General features: G+C 35.1%; 1 protein-coding gene across 11 annotated transcripts in view; it reads right to left on the reverse strand.

Moving 5' to 3' along the window:
* Positions 1–19,258, reverse strand: part of nrxn1a (neurexin 1a) — a 150,633-nt gene extending 131,375 nt beyond the window's left edge. For 6 of the 11 annotated variants that reach the window (XM_030163344.1, XM_030163349.1, XM_030163340.1 and 3 more), the window contains exon 1: positions 19,151–19,257. The gene's annotated coding sequence lies outside the window, so the exon portion shown is untranslated. Of the gene's footprint in view, positions 1–19,150 lie in introns of all 11 variants that reach the window. The other 5 variants (XM_030163350.1, XM_030163343.1, XM_030163347.1 and 2 more) reach the window with 2 other exon arrangements.
* Between the last annotated feature and the right edge of the window lie 34 nt (positions 19,259–19,292).

Consider the following 19,292-nt stretch of genomic DNA (forward strand, 5'->3'; position numbering starts at 1 on the left):
GGACAATTCAAGAAAAATCTGCAACAGAAGTAAAAAAAAGGGAACAAAATCAACAATGAATAAAAAATGAGCAAGTGACATAAATTAACAAAATTACTGGCAAAATAAACAAAATAGTGTGAAATAAGCAACAAATTGCACAATAATGGAAAAAGTAAACAATAAAAAATAAACGAAAAATTAAATAATCACTGAAATGAACAAAACAATCAATGAAAAAGGAACAAAAATGAGCAAAATATGAGACAAAAAGCACAAAAAGGAACAAACAATCATTCAAAATAACAAAAATGAACACCATAATCAACACAATAAACATGAAATGAACAGAATAACTGAATAAGCCTCTGTCTGTGGTGTTTCTTCTCTGCCTGAATAATTAGCATCAGTGCAGTCTGGTTCTGGTCAGTGTTTCTACACCAAACCTCCTCCTGGAATACCATCACACACATGCCAGTGTTGGATTGTAGGAAAACACTGGGCGCATGAAAGGATTAAATCCGACGCCAACATTCATTGTGTCACGGCTCGGTTTCACAAAGCCTGGGCTATATTCAACCGCTCTCCATTTTCACTCTTAGATGAATCTAATGCAACTTGGAGATGCGTAAAAATAAAGCCTGGCACATTTCTTAAGCCCAAAACTAGGATAATTTAGTTCTAAAATCTACATCTCCATGGCAACAAGCCTACGCACCTGCTAACCAGTGTCATACATGGACAAAAAGACAGAAAACACAGCTGGCACTGGATTGAAAAGCAAAAGACCGTAACCTACTGAAAATATACAAGGTTGAGGAGACTGTTGGAAGTGTTGGCAAGGACGGTCATATTCAGTCTTAAATTAGAGGCAATTTACACAGGAATGAAAAGAAGTTATCTGCACAAACCAAACCGATGAAGTCTATGTGAAGTCAGTCAGATCTGAGCCCGGCCTGGCCAGTGCATGAATATTTAATGTATATCAATATCATTTCAAAGCAGACACACAATCAGATAAACCGTTCACATCAATATAGTCTGATGTTTGGAGTTACATAACGTCTGTATCTCCCTCATAGGGTGAAACGCAGATCTCACACCATATTAAAGGGGCAATATGTCGTAGTTATACTGTTAAAGGGGTCACATTTAGCTAAACCCACTTTTGTTAGTCTTTGGTTCATTTATTTGTGTTTTTGCGGATCCTAATAGTTCAAAAAGTTGGAATTTGAACCCTCCAGGTTCTGCAAAGCTTTCTTTATTTTCATTCCAGCAAAAATCCAGTGGATTTCTAGAATCTGTTTAAATTCCTGCTTAATTTGTTACATTTTATAACTAGATATGTCCCGACATTTGCACATATAAGTTTAAGACTTCTGACAAACATTTCTCAGGCTACGCCGTAATTGTTTATCAGCAGCAGTGGTTGTAGTAAAAACTGAAAATATGTCTAAACTTCAAGCTGATTACCTAAAATGTTCAGTTGTTGGTTGAACGGGACAGAGCAGCACAGCCAACAACCTGGAGGGGGCGGGGCCTGAAGTGGCTCATGTGCATTTAAAGGGCCAGCGCTCAAAATGACTTTTCGTGTCATTACTCAGAAATAGGGTTGAAGATGGACCTGTGGAGTTGAATTAATGAAGAATTCAGACCCAAGCAGAGCATTTACAGTTTATGGAGACCACAGGGAAAGGTTTGAAAATGCAGAATTCCATTAAAAAAAAAAAAAAAGCTAAATATCACTCCTTTAACCCTAATTTTCTACATGAAAATAAAAAAATTTGCACAAAAATAATAGTCTTGTTATGTCCTCCAATAACAATAAGGTTGAAATGTTGAATTTCAGAGTATATCTATGAGTGACCTATAAACGGTTAAATCATAATTTTTCATATGAAAAGTTGTCAAGACAATAAATGCGTGATGTGTCGTGTTCCACTTGTGCGACACATGGTTCTGCAAAAGGGTCACCATTTCATTTAGTCTCCAACAGATCAACAGCGGATTAGGGTTAATTAAAACTGCTCTGTGTTGCCCATGTTCTACCACTGAACAATTGGTTTCCCATATAGAATGACTCAGATTGCCTTTTAAAATGCATAATTCCATTTAAAAAAGCAAAATATCACTCCTTTAAATACTAAAAGAAATTACCTAAAATTATCATCAGTGTTTGGAAATTCGGAGCTGTGAAGTTCTGCCAAAGAATTGGATTGTAGAGATATGAACTAGATTTATTTATAGCAACAGACCGGTGGGTTTATGTGACCACTTGACGGAGTAGTGAGTCATGATGAGGAAAGCTAACATTAATACTGAGAGGATGAGAACAAATAAAAAACTGCTTTCTTGGCAAATTTGAGCTAAAAAATATCATTAAAGTGTTGGGATGAGAACCATAAGCACTCACTTCTTCAGTTAAAACTTATCCTCAATACTGAAAAGACTAAGATGATGCTATTGTCAAACTCTAAGAAATGGCCTAAAACTATCCCAGTAGTGTCTACTTTTGAGGGAAATGTCATAGAGGTGGTTCATGTGAATAAGCATTTTGGTGTCTTGATTGATGACTCCCTCACTTTCTGGCCCCACATTGAAAACCTGGTAAAGAAGTTAAAGCTTAAACTGGGCTTTTACCTTCGAAATAAGTTGCATTTTTCTTTTGATGTAAAAAAGCGCCTTGTCACTGCCACTTTTTTTTATCAGTGTTAAATTATGGAGATATATTTTATAGGAACGCATCGTCCAAGTACCTTCAAATGATTGACACAGTCTATCATGTTTCTCTGAGGTTTATTACTAATTCTAAAACCATGACACATCATTACCTCTGCCAGAGGTATTGTGATTGCTTTGCTTTGTGTGCGTGCCTGCGTGTTTGTTTGATTGTTAGCAAGATAACTCAAAAAGTTATGGACGGATTTTCATGAAATTTTCAGAAAATGTTGATACTGGCACAAGGAAGAAATGATTAAATTTGTTGGTGACTGGGCCAAGGGGGGTGGAGGGTTATCAACATTTCCTGAAAATTTCATGAAAGTCTGTCCATAACTTTTTGAGTTATCTTGCTAACAAACAAACATGCACGGGAGGCACATCTGTCTTGGTGGAGGTCTACGCTCTCCGAGTGCTTTTCTTGTTGTGAGTTGTATTCCAGAGTGGGCTGTCCACTAGGAGGCTGGGACACTGGTACACCTTCATTTACAAGCCCATACTTGGGTTACTGCCTTCCTATATCTGTAGTTTAATAACAAGAAGAAGTGTTGATTCTTATTGTCTCCAATCAAATGAGCATTTGTTCCTCTTTGTGCCATTCGCCTGTACAGAGCTGGGTAATAGGGCATTTGTGTACTCTGCTCCGTCCACATGGAACATGTTGCTAAAAGACTGGAAACTGTCTGAATTGATCTCCCTGAATGCTTTTAAATCCAAACTCAAAGTGCTGGAGAACAACTCAATGACTTGCATGTGTTTTTCATAGGTTGACTTGTCCTGTAAATTGTTTGTTGTAACTGTATGAGGTAATTGTATGTTGTAACCATGTGTTGTGTTTCATGCTGTCTCTTGGCCAGGACTCCCTTGAAAAAGAGGTTCTTAATCTCAATGGGATCTTTTTCCTGGTTAAATAAAGGTTAAATAAAAATAAAATAATAATCAATTTTCAGAGTCAAAGAACTGAAGTGACGGAAGTAGAAGGTGTGTTCTCCACTGGACTTAGCTGTAAATGTAAAGAATGGAGTTTGATGCTGAAATGTTAGTGTTTCTTCTACATGTGAGTTTGATTCTGAGGTTTAAGAAGGTATAAAGTTATTATAGGATGTTATTAACTTTGCTAGGTTGCCGTTTGTTGATCCATGGCTCAGACTAAACTGTGACAGTTCTGACCTTGTTTGTTGGATTCAAACAGATCCTTAGTTCAGCTATTGACAACTATTTCTCTGCAGAATTTATTTAGTTCTACTCCATAAATGTCATGCATGTACTGTATCCAATGGTACAATAAATCAAACATTAAGGAATATGACATGCTTTTTTCATGAAGTATATAAGAAATATTTAGCTTTTATTCTTATAGACCCTACTGAAAGAGAAATTCAGGTTCTCAGGAAAATCGCCACTTATCAATTAATTGTTAATTGGTCGATAAGATCAACCAACTAATGATTAGTGGATTAATTGATAATTTGCATCCCCAATATGTATATATCAGATTAAAAGAATCTTACTATGAAGTCTTGAAACAAGTTTATTCTGCTTAAAATAATAATTTTAGCCTTCTACAATCCTTAGATGATAAGTGCAATTTTTTCACTGCACTGGCAGATCATTTTACTTGAAATAAGTCATTTTCACTCAACAATGAGTTTAATTTTCTTATTTTTGTACTGGCCTTGTTTGCAGTGTATGTTTTTATCATGCATACATGTTTTTTCAGCTGCCCATACAAGGTGAGAAACAATGTCGTTTTTATTTTATTTCCATGTCAGTCTTATTCATACCACCCAACATTACAAATCACTTCACCTCACGGAGCTTTTACAGCCTGTGATTTATGACAGAATGTCATGTGTTAAACCAGTTCATTTATCCAGTCAACATGCACTTCTATCCCATCAAATCCACAGACAACCTGATTATTTGCCAATCAGTGTAGAAACATGGAAAATAGCTGAGTGAATAAACAGCAAAAAAAATATACTGCTCTCAAGAGGAGTAGGAAATAGGGCAACATGAATTTTCCACAAACGTAAATGACAAGTGCACATGTTTTATTTGCAGCACAAGTGTGTCAACTGGTAAAAGACGCAACATCAAGCACGTCTTCATCGAGTCAAAGTCCACAGTGACTTTTAGATTTGATAGAAAATATGATCGAATACTGAGATCAGATACATGAATAAATGTTACTAACAATAGAAAAGATGAGTAGCTTCATTTTGAAGGAAGGTTGTAATCAGGTTGAGGAGGTCGATCAACTGGAGCATCTTTTCAAGGACATTTCAGTAAATTATAGATGCAGAAAGCTAGAAGTGTGCAAGATGGTTCATGTTATTCATCTCTGTTCATTACAAATGTGAAGGTTTTAGACGTTTCTGTTGTCTTCTTTATGGACTGATCTGTGGCTGAAATGCGAAGAAACACCTGTAACACCAACAACTCCAATGTGAATGTTTTTAGGAAGGAGCAGATCGGATTAATTTGAATTATTAGGCTAATTTTAATCTTGTTTTTGTATCTATAACTTTGTACAGCACTTTGCGTTGTTTTAAATGTGCTATACAAATAAACTTGACCTTATAGATGTTCCCCAAAAAAAAAAGGATATAATCAAAGTGTCTCCCAGAAAAAAAAATTATAATGTAGGCCAAGTATTTTCACAGAGAAGTTCAATGGAAATCAATGGAAGCCAGGGCTTTTTGGAGCAGCATCTAGTGGTCATCAGTGGTATTACAACTTTAGGACACCTATTCATTAGCTTCATTTTGGAGCTGAGGTCTTTACTACTTGGCTACAATGATAAATTGATTAATACTCGACTACCAAACAAGTTTTAAGACAAAACTCTGATCCAGCTTCTTAAATCTGATTTATTCTCAATCTTTATACTCCTCATATAAATAACTTCCTCGGTTTAGGGAAACACTTCTTCACCATTTTCTGACATTAAATAGATCAAATTATAACTCGATTAATGCACAAAATAATTAACAAGTGCATCAATGTTGAAAATACTTGTTTTTGCAGTTTTACCAAAGACCAGTTTTTACACCATGAATTATGCTAATGTTTGTTTCTTTAAAGGAGTGATATTTTGCTTTTTTTTTTTTTTTTAATGGAATTATGCATTTCCCTGTGGTCTACATAAACTGTAAATGCTCTGCTTGGGTCTGAGATCTTCATTAATTCAACTCCACAGGTCCATCTTCAACCCTATTTCTGACTAATGACACCAAATCAAAATCAAATCAAAATCATATTCAAAATCAAATCAAATCAGAGTCTGGTTCCAACTGGCTCTATATGTAAAGTGTCATGAGAGAACTTTAGTTATGATTTGGCGCTATACAAATAAAATTTGATTTGACTACTGACACCAGAAAGGTCGTTTGGAGCGCTGGCCCTTTAAATGCAAATGAGCCACTTCAGGCACCACCCGCTCCAAGTTGTTGACTGTGCTTTCTGTCCCGTTCAACCACTTGTGTTTGTTAATACAACCAACAACTGAACATTTTAGGTAATCGGCTCGAAGTTTGGACATATTTTCACTTTTTACTACAGCAGCTGCTGTCGATAAACAATTATGTCGTACTCGGAGAAATGTTCGTCTGAAGTCTTGACCTTGTATGTGCAAATGCGGTGACATAATTAGTTATAAATAGTAACAAATTAAGCAGGAATTAAAACGAGTTGTAGAAATCTACTTGATTTTTGACGGAATTAATATAAAGATAGCTTTACAGCACCTGGAGGGTTCAAATTCAAACTTTACAAACTATTAGGGTCCAAATACACACATAAATGAATCACAGACTAAAAAAAGTGGGTTTAGATAAATATGAGCCCTTTAAGTTTTTTCCAACTGAAGGATGAACCCACTTCTGCAATTTTCTGGATTTGTTTTAGTGAAATGGAATTGACTCTGACGTAATTTGTGAATACATATACATACGCATTTCTGTTTTGTGACCAAATATTTATGCTTTACTCTGTGTTTAGTACGTTAAAAAATACAAACATGCTAATTTAAGCTGGTAGACAAACATTTCCTCGGTTTATTCCTTTAACCTTAGCATTATGTCATTGGTTTAATGCGCTGACCTGAGATCTGAGGTCAAAACACAGCTGTTTCCATGACAGAATTAGCTCAATAAACTCTTCTTCAAAACTACGATCATAAACAATTTATACCGAACCACAGCTGCATCACCACATCTGCTTCTCCTCTGCATCCGAGTTATTTTTAAGATGAATTAGATTATAAATCCGCTGTGCTGCAACACAAACATAAAGCAGACCACTCCAAACCCGGCTCCGTGACCTGCCCCCAAGTCTGTTATTTTGTTCCCGAGATAAATTATAATAAACTCGACAACTCTGCTGTTTGACAGGAAAGAAAAGTCTACTTCTCATCTATAACACTTCACGGCTCTCACTCAGACATGCCGATAAAGTTATAGACTTTGGTTAAGCCCGAGGAGGCTTTAGAGCATTATTCGTTTGCAGTGACTGGACTTAAGCCTTATTTATACCAATTTTGGGGGAAAATATCTTAAATCCCCTCAGCAGTGTCAGTTCCAAGAGACGAATATACATCTTTGTAGCCGCTCACCACCAGCCAGAACAGACGAAATTGGAGGAAGGAAACATTTCTTTAGGTAACAGTGACCCCAATTTAACATTTATTTTATCTAACTTTATAATCATATAATAAAAAATGAAGAAATGTAGCTTGTGGTTCTGAAAACTTATTAATGTATGATTCCAAATAAGAAAAAGTTGAAGCAATGGTTGCGGCAATATTACATTTTATTACTTAGACTTGTATCAGAGTAAATTTCAGATTTTGGTCGACTTCGTTGTTTTTGTGAATCTATTCCTCACATTCAGAAGCAGGAACAGGAGCGACGTAGAGATAATAATGAGTTAAAATAAGTAAAAATAAAGGGATATTGATATTTGAACTGACGACAGATGAAACCACATCCAGAACTGTCACTGACCCAGACCTGACAGACCCGCATAGAGAACCTTTGGAAGGTCTACAATACAGAACATTTTCCCTTTATTTTTACCTGTTTTTCACTTTATGTACCAAATTTCTCTTTTTCTCAAATTTTTGTTCTCCTTTTGTCTTAGTTTTCATCATTTTTGTCATAACATCATCTCATTTCATTTACATCATGTATTTGTCTCAGTTTTTATTTATTTTTGTTTTGTTTTCTTGTCTTAACAGTGTGTAATTTTCATGTCCTTTATGTCATTTTTCTGGTTTTTGTCTCATTTCTTCTCCTTTTAGTCTCATTTTTCTGGTTTTTGTCTCATTTTGTTGCCACATTTCTCATTTGTTCCTTTTATCTCCTTTTTATTCTCTTTTTGTCTTAGTTTTTATAATTTTTTTGTCATACCATCATCTCATTTAATTTTTATCGTGTATTTGTCTCAGTTTTCATCTGTTTTTGTCTTGCTTTCTTGTTTTAATAGTGTGTAACTTTCACGTCCTTTATGTAATTTTTCTGTTTTTCATCTCATTTCTTCTCGTTTTTGTCTTATTTTTGTCTTGTTTGAGTAATTTAATGACTAAATTCATTAAACTTCATCTATGATAGATCCAAATTGGTCTTGAGGACTGTAGAGAACCTTCGAAAATTTGGCACATTTTCACTCACTTTTCACTTTGTTTTTGCCACATTTCTTTATTTTAGCTGATTTCTTCTTCTTTTTTTGTCTCAGTTTTGTTGTATCTGTCTGTTTAGTCTAATTTTTATCTGGTCTTTGTCTCATTTTTTTGTCTCAATGTCTCATTCGTTCTTGCTTTTATCTCCTTTTTTTAATCATGTTTTCATCTCAATTGTCTTGTTTTTGTTTTAACTTGTCATTTTTTGCCTCCTTTTGTTTAAGTTTCCATCTTTTTTTTTAGTGTTTTGTCTTAATTTGTTTTTACCAAATGTCGTTTTTTTCTCATTTTCTGCTCCTTTTTGTCTGTTTTAGTCTAATACTGTCTAATTTTTAACTTTCTTTGTTTTAAGTTTTTGTCATTGTCCTCAGTTTTGTCATCCTATTACTTGTCAGATTTATATATATATATATATATATATATATATATATAAATAAAATTTTGTCACAGTTCTCATCTCCTTTATGTCTCCATTTCCATCTCATTTTTGTCTCAGTATTACACTCTCATTTTCATCTTGTTTTTGTCTCATTTTTAATTAATTGTCATTTTCCTCTCCTTTTGTCTCATTTCCATTTCATTTTGTCTCATTTTCATATTGTATTTCTACTTTCCTAATTTCAGTCAATCATCATTCATCTAGAGAGGATAGAACAGAACCATATGGGTCAGGGATTACTGTGGAAAACCTTTATCTAAATAATAGATACATAAATTATCTAATAACTAAATCATGACTATAACATTTTCACATCACCTGTTTCTAATCACGTTATTTCAACTTATTAGTCATAAATTGCCACTTTTTGTTGGATATGCTGAATGTGAGAAATGGATGTACATTAACAAATAAACATGATATATGGTGTGTTTAAACTCGGTAAAAGCTTCCATTTCTAAACTGCATTTTCCTTTCTGTCTTGTGTTGGGAGGATATATTGCAAAGATGTCGGATTAAACTGCATTACATTGAGCTGAGCCTAATAAATTGGCAACTGACTGCACGCATTATAGCTTATGACTTGATTATTACTCAAAGTCTGGTTTTGGATCGCTCACACCACAAGGGAGAAGCAGAACAAAGCAGTGGTTATCTGCAAAAAAAAATGATCACTGTTTCTATTATCTACAGTGTGTGAGGATGTCACACCAAGATGAACCTGGTACTCATTGTTTTATTGGAATAATTCAATGCCTGCACTAATGCAACACTTTTTGGAAATTAGGTTTTTGCAGTCTCTAGGCGGCAAAACGTGCCAAAACTGACACTTGTATTGAATTGCTGATAATGATTTACTTAAAGTCTGTCACATCATTATTATTAGTCGGTATCCAGAGTAACAGTACATTGTGAAGTAAAATGGTGCTGACACATACAGTACGGCTGCATTCGCTGAGCCTGAAAGTGGTTGAAAAATCTCTCGAGTCATACAAGCATTTCAGGATCAAAGAGTCTGAGCCCAAAATGGCCCACTCAACTCTACTCGCACACACATATAGCCCACTATTATGGCTCAGCTGGAAAATTCTTCGGTATGACTGCTGAGACAGAGTCAGAGGTTTAAGGGCTTTTTTTGTCCGGGACTAAAGCTGTGAGATGGAGTCAATATGGAGGAGACCTTTGGATGAGTTTTTGCAGACCTCACATACGGCAGGACAACAGCGTCGGATTAGCCCCGACAAAACCTGCAGGTCGGCATGAGGGGTAAAAAAAAAGCCTGGGTTAACTAAAGAAATGCCTTTTGAAAATCAGAGAGGAGCAGGTTAAAGTGATAAATATCATGGAATATTTCAATAGCACAATTGTAGAAGTCTTCAGTGGAGGTTGATGTATGAGTTACAGTGAGATAAAACTGAATAAACTGAAATGAAAACTGTCAGAACCTTTAGTTTAAATCTACTCATTAATGTTGAAAAGAAGGCAAAAACTACTGCGGATGTTGACCCTATGTTGTCCCAGGGTCAAATTAGACCCATTTTTTGTATTTTTAAATGAGAAATGTGCTTGTCTTCTATCCATTTCTACTAAAATAACACAGTCTTTGCCAGTGAAACAAATTACCGCTACTTTCAATGAATTATGTTTTATTCGAATGTATACAGCCTGTGGTTTTTGCAGGTTAAATTCGTTGAGGCCTTGGTGTCCAAAAGCCTACTTCACTGAATGGAGCCAGCTTACAAAGCATGCAGTGAAAACTGTCGCCCAGTTTTTTTCAGTGACCTCTAGCTTGTAGCATTTTTATCAGTTTATTCAAGACTTTTACTGTACAGTTGTGGAGACTGGAGGTCCTTGTGAAAGAACTTTACCTTTTACATCTTTCAGTACAAAATGTGCAACTTGCATGATTTGGGAACATGTTTATCATCATCATATGTGCACAAAAAATGTTAAAACACCCAAAACTAAGTCTTGCTGAAATGCCTTGGCAACTAACTCCAATCATACGATCAGGAAAATGTCATTTTAGCTAGTTTTAATGCTCTTCACAGGGATTTTATATGGCTTTTACTCAGGTTTTGTCCAGAATGGCTAAGGTGCTACGCTTAAGCGTTATCGTGGTTGGAAAACCCTGTAGTTTTCTGTTATATAATTTCATCCCAATTCATTACAGGTTTTGAAGTTTACTTAGTAGGCCATCCGTCCATACATTTATACATGCAGCTAGCAATCTATCTGTTCAGTCATCCATCCATCTATACATTCATCCATTTATACATCCACTCATCTATCTGTCCATTCATCTTTATATCAATTCATCATTCAGCCACTCACTCATATATACCTCCATCCATTCATCTTTACATCCATTCATCCATCCACTTGTTCATCTATTCATTCAAACATTCATCTTTATACTAATTCATCATTCATCCACTCACTCATCTATACATCCATCCATCCATCCATCTATCATCATATTCATTCATTTATACATCCACTTGTCCATCTATTCATTCATACATTCATCTTTACACCAATTCATCATTCATCCACCCATACATCTACTCATCCATATATCCATCCACTCATCCATATATCAATCATCCATCCATCCATATATCAGTTAATCCCTCCACTTATCCATCCATCCATCCATCCATCCATAATAGCAGAAACAGTAAAGGGACAATGATGAACTCAGGAGAAAACATAAGAATTTGAGGGAAATCCACATCAACTCCTCTACATGGAACTCAACCAGGAGCTGGTACATATCTTAGAACTCCATATATGCACACGAGCGCCTTAAGATCAGCGGAGCGTATGTTGATGATACATCTCAAAGTTGAGCAATCACTTCAATCAGATGATAATAACATCTGTTAGTGGAGGTGTGGGAATGTTTCTGCTAAAAGATGTCATGACTAAATCAAACTGAGAATCCAGAGAATCTTCACATCTCTCCTTGCCATGTACTACGGAGGAATTTATGTTTTGTTTCTGTACTTACATACTGAGGTGAGTCACAGTATTGAAGAGACATTGCTGTTTATTCTAATGATAGTTGTACTCTGTCTAGTCTTTGAGTGTTTTCCAAACAGATGACATTTCAGTTTGATGTGACTGTTCGTATTAATGGATGAAAATGTTGCTATGTGTGGTAAAGTAGAAAATTGTATACTGAGATAACAAAGTAGAGATGCTAATAGATAGTGGTTGTTCCATCAGGACCATCAAGGCCTCAAGAGTCAGAATCACTGACCTACATTTTTATATTAGTTCCATAAAAATGTATTGAATTATTCCCAAGAGTCTATTCTCTTAATTTTGTAATTTTTCTTTTGGTTGCATTGCTTCCAGTAGTGTATGAGTATGTTAGAGCATTTGTCCAATCATATTTCATTATCATCTGTTGCCGGGTAAAATAAATCTGCCTTGAGGCACAGAGTAAACAGTGCAGCTTCTGGAGATGAAAATAAATGGAATGAACCTGTTGCTTTAACGATGATGTCATCTGATTGGCCAGACTAGTCAGAACAAACTCAGCTAGAAAACCACATCTGCAGAGATTTGCATAAGATAAAATATATTGGTTTACTTTTAATATACCAAAATGGCCAACAGAGAAGAAGAAATGGATTTGGTTCACACAGACCAAAAAATAAGCAGTAGTTTTGGTGAATACAATGTATTTTATGAACATCTGAATGTCTTTGTCATTTCATTTAGACCTGCTGAGTTGTGTTCATTACCTCCACCAGGAGGTATTGTGATCACTTTGCTTTGTGTGTGTGCATGTTTGTTTGTTAGCAAGATAAGTCAAAAAGTTATGGACGGATTTTCATGAAATTTTCAGGAAATGCTGGTACTGGCACAAGGGGGTGGGGGTGGGGGGGGGCACAGGGGCCCACTGATCTGCCTTTGTGGAGATCTGCGCTCTCCGAGTGCTTTTCTTGTTGGTTTCTTGCTTCAGTAATGACATTCATTCTCACTACATCTATATTTTGTTTTTAGTCCAAGGGTCCGATGGACTATTGGTATCAGTTGTCGTCCATCTGTCCACAAGAAACTTCTTCTCCAAAACCATCAGCCAGAATCACTTAAAATTCACAGCAGAGGTTCCTTGGGGGCAAGGGCTACCAAGTTTGTCCAAAGAATTGAGGAATTTTGATTTTTACATTTTTTTAGGAATTTTTAAAATTTTAAAAATCTGCACCTGTTTATAATGGGAAAAAATTTCAAAGTGCTATATCTTCAAAACGGTTGAAGATATTGATATAATTTCTATTGGCGATAGACAGGAAGTCACATATGGGTTTTCATTTGGTGCCATGACCTTTGACGTTGAAAGGTCAAATGAATGTCAATTAATGTCTTTAAATATGCCATTGGACTACAGATCCTTTGGTCCTATTTTTCATGTAGTATTGATGGTATAGTATTGATATTAAAATGTGGATTCAATCAGATTGAACACCACTTCAGCCACTGCTAATAGGAAATTTTACAAATTATTGGAATTAGCAGAATTATACCGTGATTATGCCTGAAACTTAATATGAGGCTTTGGAACTAACTTTGAAATAAGGTAATAATAATATGAGTCTAAAATACTACATTTCTTGAGTGATCTATGAATTTAGGTGTATATTTTCTTTTTTCTTTTTTTTTACCTAAATTCTAATAAAGCCAATAAAGTAAATACTGAACAGTCTTTTTGGTGGGCTGGTGATCTTGGCCAATTAATGTGATATTGGCTTTTTCTCCTAGAATCTATAAGTATTATATCTATCTTTAAGAATACACAATTGATTGATTTGTGTAATTTTTTTTCCCCCATCTTTTTAACGCAACACTCTATCTTGTTATCACATTTGACACTTCTTTTTGAAATCTGTGGTCAACAGTCTTTACTAACATAGTGATGATCTGTAGTAATAAGTAGAAATGAAGGTTTTAATTGAGATTTTATGCTATACAAACCTTCAAATCAGACAGAAATTCATTTTTACCCATGAAAACAAACCCCAGACAGTCAACAGGAAGCCAATACAACAGTTAAAAAATCCGTTCAGTGACACATAAATGACAATAAGTGGGTTTTGGAAAGTAAGGCCCAGAATAAAACACTAAAATTAAGAGCAAGTACGTCCTCCTGGGTTTTTAGTCTTTACAAGAAAACCCACTCAGAGCAGACACGGCAAGACGACGGCGCAAAAAAAAAAAAAACAACGGATGGGAGTGATTCCAGTAAACTTCTTCTTGGAAAAAGCAGTAAGTACACGTGAGTTAAATGGAGAAAGAAACAATGGAGGAAGGCAGTATGTTGGTCACCTCCCTGATGAATAAACAGAACACTCTGCAGGAGAAGAAGAAGAAGAAGAACAAGAAGAAGAAGGAGGTCTGGAGTTGGAGAAGGAACACAAAGAGAGGAGGAGCACTGGGGAAAAAGACTGAAACTGGAAGGATGTGCTTATCAAGGAGAAAAAGAAGAAGAAGAAGAAGAAGAAGAAGAAGGCCGGTGAGAATAACATCAGATTAATTGAACATGTATGGATGAAAATGCAAGAAAACTTTATGAAGCAGAAGCCGACACCAAAACCACAGGCAGCATAAACAGCACTCGTTAACTTCTTTAGAAAGTTGACATAATGTGTCTGAATTTTAACTTTTTTTTTTGTTAATAAAGTGACTCTTTTTGACTAAAACAAGGATAAAGAGCAAACTGGATCTGTTTATTTGCTTCAGTCTGTGTCATAATTTAAGAATACAGCGCTTGAAAGAATATTTTTCAGAACAGCAGAGCCTGTTTCCAGTAAAGTCTATTCAGCTAATTCCTCTTGGGCTATCGTTTTATTTACTGAAACATCTTTGTTTGCTATCTTCAAAACAAGAAATAACAAATATGCCAAGCTGAAAAACTGCATTTTTTTTGCCTGTCCAAACAGTGCAAATAAAATCGTCTTTGCTATAAAAAGTTTCTTAAAATGCAAATAAGCTTATAGAGCAGACTGCTTAAATAGATCTAAATGTCTGCTACCTTTTATTTGTGTTTGGGGTTGTTTTTTTTCCTCCACAAAATCTGGTCCTGTCAACACTAAACAAACATCGCACAAAGGGGTAAACGCATGAGAGAGTCGGTGTGTTTTCTTGTAGCGTACGTCATTGATCCGCATGAAAAAATGGTTTTGTGTACTTGAGATTTAAGGCGTTAGGAGCACAGTTTAGCCCATCTGCACACAATCAGTAAATACAATACACCCCAGGGTGGGCTTCTGCAGAGTTAGAGTCATTTTTTACGTCAGGTAAACCGAGCTACCGTTCAACGCTGATGCATTTACTATATGAAATGACCAGCTTCATGTTACAGGAAGTGTAATCAGAGGTTTTAAGTGCAGTTCAGGTTCGTGTGTTGTTATATTCATATAGGACTCATGTCAGTATCCACAGCCAGGACTGGGTCGCATTTTACATTTTTATCTCATCAGGGTTCACTGTCTCAGTTTTAATACTTCCAAATGTCACAAACATGTCCAAAATATAACTGCATTTAATGTTGTCCTTACAGATTTTGGCAATGAAACAATCCTTTTTCTTTTTTTTTTTTAATTAAGAAAATTATATCCATTGTGATATGTTGATCTCTAAAGAAAGATGGGGTTCTTTGTCTTGGGCTCATTTTCTTTGTATTCCCTTATTTTCATTTTTCTAGACATGTCAGATCCCGCTCATTTCATTTATTTAACATAAAAAAATTGATGATGAAACTTATGAAGGTATAAAGTTATTATGGGATGTTATAATCTTTGCTAAGTTGCTGTTTGTTGATCCACAGTTCAGACTAAACTGTGACAGATCTGACCTTGTTTGTTTGATTCCAAACAGCTCTTTAGTTCAGCTACTGACAACACAAACCAAACAGAAAACAGAGGTGATTTGTGGGTTTTACTGTGGTTGTTTTCAGTGTAAAAACAGAGCTAAGCTAACAGAGCTATAATGTAAACGATCAGCTGATGTGAAGATTATAAGACACAGTGTTATTTTGAGCAACTATTAAAATTAGTGTCTCTGAGGTTTAGTTTGAAGAAAACTTGATGATACCATAATACAGATGTGTGTAAACAATGAGCTTTATACTTTATTCAGTAGTTGCTTTTCCACTGACCCTCAAATTGCATGAATATAATTTGTGCATAAAAATTTACCAAATGGAAAAACGACAATTTTGCCAAAAGTCTCATTTTTCGATTAGAAGTTTTTGCACTGGCAAGAAGTGGTTTTTCGGGCGTAGCACAAATGGAAAATCACGCAAACCTGCAGTGAAAAGACCTTTTTTCACAGCTAGAGTCAGGTGAATTAAAAAAAACGGATGTTGACGTACGTTACAACAAGCGAAGAAGAATAAGCTTGTTGCGGTATGTGTGGACACACCAGCAAAATGAATCCTTTTTTAATTTAGCACAGGATAGAGGGGTAACATATAATAATAATGAATATATTTGAAAATCAACACTATATTTACGTTCATTACCATGTTTATGGAATGACTTCTCGTGTCATCTCACAATAATAAATCAACAAATCATCACATTTGTGATTTAATGGAAAAACCGACATTACGCACTTCTGTTTTTTCGACATTTAGTAAATATCAGTAAAGTTTTATGCAGATGTCCAATGGAAAAGCAGTTAGTGTTATTTTGAGTGACTGTCTAAATAAGCGTCTATGAGGTTTACTTTGAAGAAGAAAACTTGATGATACCATAATACAGATATGTGTAAACAATGAGCTTTATACTTTATTCAGTGACTGGTACAGTCTGTGGATACACTGGGTTGATTCATTGGTGATTTTGGAAAATAAATACTACATAGAACCTCATTAATGTGTATGTTAGGTCTTCATACCATTAGATAAAAATAATGGAAATTATCAAAATAAGTACTAAATGGTGTGTTTTTGTCTAGTTTGAATAATCCAAAACCACACACTGTCTGGTTTCTTTGTCTTTCATTCAGGACCAAAAACCAGCCTTTCATCTGGACTAAAATAATGATTTGACATTTATCACAGTAATCATCAATATCGACTAATATGACAATGTTTATCATGGCCATATTGCGCAGCTCTACCCACAATCCCACCTGGGGCTGACATTTAGTCTGAAGCGGGTTCAGACGACTCAAATGACTCATGTGCAGAGTGATTTAATGTCTCCTCAGCAACATTTCCCCTCTTCCCAGCTGTGGATCTCTACGGCTGCTCTTCAAGTCTGGTGAGTTACATAAACGTTTCGCTGATGAACTTCTTTTCAACGCCGGAGAACGAGCGCAGCTGCTGCTCACGGAGCTGACATTACAGGCCAGACTGTTGCTGTCCACTTTGTTTGGTTCTGAATCACTGATCACACGGCACACATGATGAAGTCCATGGAATTTGGTAGACAAAATGCACTGTGGGAAATAGAAACTCAGCACCCCCTGGTGTCAGGACCAAGGCCCATGTTCCCTGAGTTATCTGTCAAAAACAGGCAGAAACTAAAACAAAGCTTACATGCTTTTTTTTTTTTTTAATTAAATTTCAGAACCGTTTAAAAGCTCAAGATCAGTTGTGAAAGTGCAGGTAAATGCCAGACTGAAGATAAAGCTGCCATAATATACACACAAATTTTGTCCTTGGATTTATTTACTGAACCCATGTGTTTTAGGATCATTATCTATTCACTATTTTGTGACTTGACTAAAGCATTTACTTCAGTGTCTTTCAATTTTTCAATTAAATTTTTATTCCTGATAGTTTGTTCAGTTTTGAGATGCTATTTAGAATAGATCTGCATTAAAGTGAGGTGGAATTAGTTTATTTTAGGGTAAAACTTTTCAAAGACTGTAGGTAAAATATGGAGATTCAAGCCCTCACTGTTTGTAAAATCCTAAATTTCTTTCTCAAAATAATCGTAGATCTACTGCACTTTGAGATTTGGGTCATTCCAGCAGCCACTGAACAAATAAATCCCTGACATATGGTTTGAAGCACACTACCAAGAGCACAAAATGTTTGGAAGGGCATTTATTATTTATCTATCTATTTATTAAAAATGTATTATTCTATTCTAAAGTATTTATATTTTCCAGTCTACTCAATTTTAAGGTTTTTGGTTTGGTTCCTATTCTTTCCATAAGCTAAATATATTCATTATGGAAGCCCACTGGTGCCATATCACATTATAAGACAAAAAGAGTAATTTTTAATTGTGTATATATATATATATATATATATATATCATTATATTTTCATGATAAGAAGGTCTTTTTAATGACAATGCACACTATTCCTTGTTATAACACAATTGTAATAAGTTATTAATTTAACATTAAGTGTTTCATATAATCACTTAATTCATTTTCTTGAAACATAATAAAAATTAAAAATTCTGTCAGACATCTCCATTGTCTGTCCACAATTATCTGTTCATGCAGTTCCCTCAAAAGCAACATATAATTAGTGACAGACTTTTTAGTTGATAGGATATTTTAATCCATTAGAGGTCTTGACCTTTACTTTTTGACCACCAACATCTAATCACTTCAGCCTCGATACAGACAGTCTGTCAAGTCATTCCTGAAATATTTGTATCAACAGAAAGGACAAATGAGATAAACATGACCTCTGACATTTGACCACTAGTATTTCTTCAGGTCTGACATCCAAGCGAATATTTGAGGCAAAATTTGCATCATTCTCTCAAAATGTACAGAAATATGACATTACCGACAAACTGGATGGATGCAACATAACAAGCTTGTGTCATAAAATATTTTGTTATCGCATGAAAATGAAAATTTCGAATAATGTGAAAATATATTATTAGTACTAGGTTAAATCGCTGTAAAGGTTATGAGGCTAAACATAGTCGTGTCAGTTGTGGTCAACAATAAACAATAAAAAATCATCAACAGCAGAACATTCAAGAAATTTAGAGGTGAAAATATCAAATAAATTTTGTCCTTTTGCAAAAATCATAAAATGTTTGCACATAAATGAAAAATGCATGAAAAATATTAACATTTTAACTGACAATATAGACAAAATGAATCATATCAAAAGAAAACTGTGTAATAGGATAATACATAAATAACAGCACATATCAATATCTTTACCATTATGTCAACCAGCCCTACTTCTATAATATGAAAATATCTTGTTAAAATGATGAATGGTGTCTATTCCAATGTTTTATTTTTCTTTCTAACATGCAAATATTGGGAGTCTTTCTGACAGGAGCAGGTATGGACTTAAACTGAGCCAAAAGATGAGTGAATCCATGACTTACATCAGCCGAATGCACCAGCCTCCAGCTGGATGGGAACACTGCTCTTCTTTTACACGCTGTGATTAGTCCTCGTCTTCTCGGTCTGTAAACACAAAAAGGCTGAAAACTCGTGCGTTTCTAGCGTTTTTTTTTTTTTTTTTTA

The sequence above is a fragment of the Sphaeramia orbicularis genome, chromosome 19 (assembly GCF_902148855.1).
Source record: "Sphaeramia orbicularis chromosome 19, fSphaOr1.1, whole genome shotgun sequence".
NCBI lineage: Eukaryota > Metazoa > Chordata > Actinopteri > Kurtiformes > Apogonidae > Sphaeramia > Sphaeramia orbicularis.